This window comes from Cupressus sempervirens, chromosome 7, assembly GCF_028749045.1.
Source record: "Cupressus sempervirens isolate cs-2001-9-10 chromosome 7, ASM2874904v1, whole genome shotgun sequence".
In the NCBI taxonomy this organism is placed as follows: Eukaryota; Viridiplantae; Streptophyta; class Pinopsida; order Cupressales; family Cupressaceae; genus Cupressus; species Cupressus sempervirens.
In genome coordinates this window covers 552,410,660-552,416,678 of record NC_143124.1, presented here as the reverse complement: position 1 = coordinate 552,416,678, position 6,019 = coordinate 552,410,660, and the positions used below count along the sequence as shown (strand labels likewise).

At 32.8% G+C, this 6,019-nt stretch overlaps 1 pseudogene; it reads right to left on the bottom strand.

Annotated features, from left to right (window-relative positions):
* Nucleotides 1-1,072: 1,072 nt before the first annotated feature.
* Nucleotides 1,073-4,253, bottom strand: LOC149547973 (cyclin-A3-1-like; annotated as a pseudogene).
* Nucleotides 4,254-6,019: the final 1,766 nt, after the last annotated feature.

The following is a 6,019-nucleotide window of genomic DNA, read 5'->3' as shown; positions in this document are numbered from 1 at the left end:
TAGGGTTTGAAGATCTTACTGTAATGGAGCCAATACCACTCCTAATTAGAAGATCTGTATACTAAGGAATGGTATAGTTCATAGCACAGTTACTATTAACATTTCCTATATTGAAGAAATAACTAACACCCCAATCAACATTCCCTGTAGCCAAGTAGTAAAGTGCATTGCTAACAATACTTGAAGCACACTCTACCCCAACAATGATCGTTATTCGAGATGTATATTTCCTAAAATACTGCACTTTCTTCCACAATGCTATCACATTCTGCATAGCCCCCACAAAATATAAAAAGCTCTCAGCTCAAACAAAAAATTACCCACATTGCATGCATTGGTAATGTAACCATTTTAATGCTTAAATGGAAATGCTTTAAAAAGACTTATCTATGCCTACCCCACTCTATGTAGTAAAATTATCATAGCCAGAGCTAGCTGAGGTGAAGCTTACTCCTATAAGCAAATCATCTAAGGTGAGACTATCATCTAGATATGTTGGAACTGCTTCTTTGATGCCCAGTGCACATGCTGTAGAAAAAACTCCACATGATAAATACTACAAGGAAAGCAAATATATCATTTCAAGTAGGAATACAAACTTGTTTGATGACATGAAAAAGGAAAATATTTCAGCCACTATAGCTAGTTTTTGGATTTAAATACAAGGATTAGATTTTTAAAATAGACCATCTAAAAAAAACTAAAGATGGTGGTTTTGTTACGGATTTGAACACTGGATATAGAAATATATACTAGTGATAAGTAAAATCATTTCAAGCAGACTATATAAAGCATTTGAGGACTTGAAAAATAATTTCTTTCAGCTATTGTCATTTTCTAAACATATATGGAGAACAAAACAATTTGGAGCATCATGCAAATAGTACATATTACAGACTTTACATAAATTAGACTTTGAAAATAGATAATGTGAAAAAAATTAAAGGATGTCAATTATTAAATGATCTATAGACTTGAACACTAAAATTTGATATATCTATTGGTAGTGAGCTGAATCCCATTCCAAATTAAGATCCACTCAACCCTCAAGATATTAGCTTCAACTTCATTATTATTGGTTTTCCAAGAACTGAGGAGAAATTATCAGTGGGGGAGACATGTTTGCCACACATTTGAACTACAAATACAAAAGAAAGATGCTGGAAATTATTGACTATGGGGGTGGTAAATTTAGAATTTTAAATGCTAGAAGATATTCATATGCCTTGTGTTGGTGATACTTCTCCTTGATTTTAGTCAATGCACACCCTTTGCTATTTAGTTGTATATTATGCAATGCATGAATACAGTCCTTCATCTATGATACTTTATAGCCCATGTAATGTTTTAGCATAGGATTTTAAAGATCAAGGACAATAAAATCCTGTTCAAATTTCAGTACAGACAAGACCAAACAAAAAAATGACTCGATAGAATTTACATTACCCAGTGACAAGTTCCAAGATCAAGAGTCATCCTTGCCACAAATACAAATGATGCAACTATCATTGATAGAACATAATAGAGAAAATCATACTCAGCAAGGGTGAGTTCAACAAGATAATTGCCCATGAATTCCAAATGTAGAGATGGAACTTGAATGAAAAAAATTATGAAGGTAAGAATAAAATATTTATATATATTAAATAATTTTATCTCCCACATACAACAAAAGAAAAATAGAATGTAAAGCTAACTTATATGATGTTTGAACAACACGGGCAAAGCACCTATTTGAATTGAGAAGGGAAAAATGAAAAATGAGTACATCATTAATTTATCATGATTGTTCTATGGCTTACATTTGAATATATCAATGTTTTTGTTTTTCATGTTAACTTCAATGAAAATAGTCACCAAGATTGCTCCACAAAAAACATTACCTGAGAAAGCTCTTAGTTGTTGGTGTTGTCAAATCATATCGCAAATAAGTTAGGACATCAATCTCCATTTCTAACACCTATTAGTATTAAGATAAGGATAATTCTCATTTTAAGAATACCATCCAAGAGAGATGTGACAAATCATCGTGCAATACAAAATGAAAATTGTACCTCCTCCCTTGTGTAAGTATTATCTGTAATGTAACAAAATTCTTCCACATGTGGAGCACAAATTTCTTGGTACTTCCTGAAAGTGACATCAAAGCAGTAGTTAAAAACTGACCAAAGAAAAGAAAAGAAAAGAAATGTTATAGTAGGCAAGAAGTACACACGAGGCAACAAGCATGCAAGTAACCCCAAGAAGCTAAAGCTTTTGTCTATTCACAACATTTGCAGAGAGAAACTGATCAATATAGGACACAGTTAAGTAAAGTGTATCTAGCACAAGCTTGTACTCCTCGACAACCTGTTACAACAATCTAATTTTGAATTGATTATACAAAATTAATTTCACAACTACAATAGGAAAAAATAAATATACAGATAGCATGAAGAAATCCAATAAGAAACTAACCTCAACAAGCCAATCAACAAGTATGCCCCTCATATTTGCATTGATCTCCTATTGAATTGTTTCAATGTAATAAGGTAATGCTCACCATTTTAGCTGAAAAAGTAATTGATGACTGTAAGTATTAATCAAAAGAAGCTTCAAGAAAATGTCATAAATTCAATCTAGCTTGACACATGAAAGTCGGTAACTTTTTTGCTTTAAGTACCTATATTACTTAATTTAAGCTTAGAACATCAACAAAAATATGCAATTTTTAGTAAAGATGTTTATCAACTAAATATATATCTAGCACACCACATAAAAAAAAAGTAATTCATAGCTTCCTTTGTAGAACATTGCAAATCCATCCAAGGATCTATAGTTATATGCCTATAACAAAAAATTTAGAATAATAAGCCGAAGTTATTAAAAGCATAATACATCTGATAATAGTGAGAATTATACTAACAAGAATTAGAAAAGTTCATAGAAGAAAATCAACTCAATTGAACAATATAAATTTTCTAGACCAAGAATAAAAGATCACTGTGAATAGAGCAAACCTCTATAATGCGTAAGTTATCATAAATTTTTGTGGCATAAGCAGTACACATTTGAGGATCACCATAGTCCAAATCAATACCAATATAGTGAGAACAACTTGAGCACCCCACATCTTCACGAGATTTGACTAGAATGGCAAGAACTCCTGACATTTGTAGAAGATCAAAATTGTGAGTAAAAAGCAGAAAGAAGAGAATTTGGAAAAATTGATCAAAATAGAAAACAAAACTTAATGAATTATATGTTTAGGTACTCTTAATTAGTTTACAAAATCCCAGTCAAATTACCTTGTTTTGAATTGTTCTCGAGCTCTCTCAATATGTGATAATTTTGGCAAATTTGTTGCTTTAGAGAAGACACTAACGCCTCATTAGCACATGTTGAAGCATTTTCATTATTTGTTTCAGCTACAAGCTAGTTGCATTGCAATTGCACTGGTATATTTTTTGTAGTTGTAGTTAGATCTTTAGAATTAGCCTATATATCCTATGCATTCTCTCCATCACTCTTTTTTTCACCAATCCCAACATCATCATTGGAAGAATGATCCTTGGAATTGCAAGGAACAAGTATCATATCCTTTTCAATTTCTACAACTTTGGTATTTGTATTGACATTCTGAATAATTCCTTGGCATTTTCCTTTGCTATTGTTACCCAGGGATGCAGCCTAAGCTCATATCACAATACAAATAAATTATATATATCCGAAAGGAAAGCGTAAACTATTCAACATACAATAGTGAGAATTTCTTCAAGTGAGAATATAGGAGATATGACACATAGCATCAGGTTCTCTTAAAGATATGCAAAATTTAAATCCATACCCTAGTGTGCATAGAATACTAAATTAAAGCAGACTATTGGCCATACAATTTAGATTACATTTCCATTTCTCATCATCTACTTGAAATAACATGCAAAATATAAAAGTTAAAACCAACATAAGTATGCAAAATAAAATTCAGTTTTACCTTACATGTCCTAACTCTTAGAAAAGTTGGTTCTCCATATTTATACATGTTAGTCACATCTCCAAGTACTACTCGACATTTAGCTGGACTAGCAGCATAATGTAAAAGAATGTGTGGTGGAATCCTCAAATGTTGGTCTTTTCCTCATCTTCCTTTGGCCCACCGGAGGAAAATGTGGGGGTAGTTGGTTTTCACGGGAAATAATGTTATTGTTAGATGTGGACTTCGCAACCCTGGCCCAAGTAATTCAAATATTATTAAGTTGTTGTGGCCCAATCATGGCTTGGTCATTTAAGTAACAGTGAAATGTACAAAGCCTGCCTCTTCTAACCCTAGATTTTTGAATAGCGTTTGCACAAAAGATTTAAGAGAGAGAATCTATCATGAAACATGACCTATTACTCTTGTGAAAAAATCACAAGCTATAATTTGTAGGTACAAAATCTTGAAATGCAACTAAAATCACAAAGTTTAATTATTATCGACATGGTTAACGATATGGAAAACATTTTAATAGGCTAAAAATTGATGTGCTTGTTAAATGCTGAGTAACTTGAGAATACAATTTTGATCTAACAATCTAAAACTAGTTCAGGTGTTAAGGGTAGACTATAAACTAGTGAAAACATAGAATAGAATTTAGTACAACAATTAAAAAACCCACAACTAGGATTATGAGTAATAAGAAATATGTGCATTTTTATAGGAGTAACATTACAACTATTAGGTTAAGTTGTTGATTTAGATTCAAGGGCGAGCTTGGGTACCAAAATATGATTCATCATTTTTTTTCTTATTATGATTCATATGGATTCATGTGTATATGTATTATATATAAAAATATATGCATACATTATGTATGGAATCATGTGTGTTTATTCCATGTTTGGCATATAGGTCTCTAGGGATTTACACAGATTCACATCAGAATTCATATGGATTCATGACGAATTCATGTGGGGTTTAGATTTGACCCTGTGGGTTTGTCCGAATTCATAGATCACAAATCCATAGGGTCAAATTCAAACACTATGCAAATCTAGTACATACGAGTTCAAGAATCCAAACCCAATATAGACCTAGATCTAGTCCACAACTAGATGCATAAATCTAGTAATATGGCTATTAGGATATGTAATGAGCATTGACCAAAATTTTCAACTCCAATGTTATTCAACCCAAAGTAATGAGACTCAGACTCAGCTTTGACTTGATAAGGGCAATTTAACTCATGACCTAGCTTCGACTTGGTCATGACATGGAAATGAATCAGTGAGTCAGGGTATATTAATTGAAAAATATTATAGAAATATTAAATATTTGATGGCATGGCGGGTCAAGGTCATTGGTCATTTTGACCCAATAGGGGTAACTTGACTTGCTGACTTGGGTGACTTGCGGTGAGTGTCGTTACTATGATTCGACCTATTGATAGAGCCAAGCCTCAACCATCTAGAGAACCTATGCTTCACATTAATATAGGGGCAAACATCATTGAAATACAACTATAATTGTGAGACCATAGTTACACTGCCCTGGGGAATGGGAGGACAAGTTTCTGGGATGGGAGCACAAAGGGACTTTAATTTGGGGATAGTGAGGGGAAAATAGGGAATAGTGGTGGGGGACTGGAGGGGGTGTGTATATACATACATATGGTACTTAAAATAGTAGTTATTGAAATATGTATTGCAATATAAGATACAAAGATGTAAAAGAGTAAATATTTGAACATTGCTTTGAATTGGTACATCAAACATTGAACATAAATAGTTGAATTAGAAAATAGTCATCACCAAGACATCCCCCATCCTCGATAGAGGTGGAAAAATCTAGTGGCATTGTTGAGGATGGGGAGATAGAGTCCCCAAGTCCCTAATGCATCCAAGTCTTTAGGACATGGGGTAAAAAAGGGGGAGACACATCCCTGTGTTACTATGTGTGAGACTCTACATATATATTAAAAGCTCTACAAACACCAATAAATATGAATGAATCTTCAAAAGTCCACCTAATAGCTTTATGTATTTTAGGGGGGCTATTTTT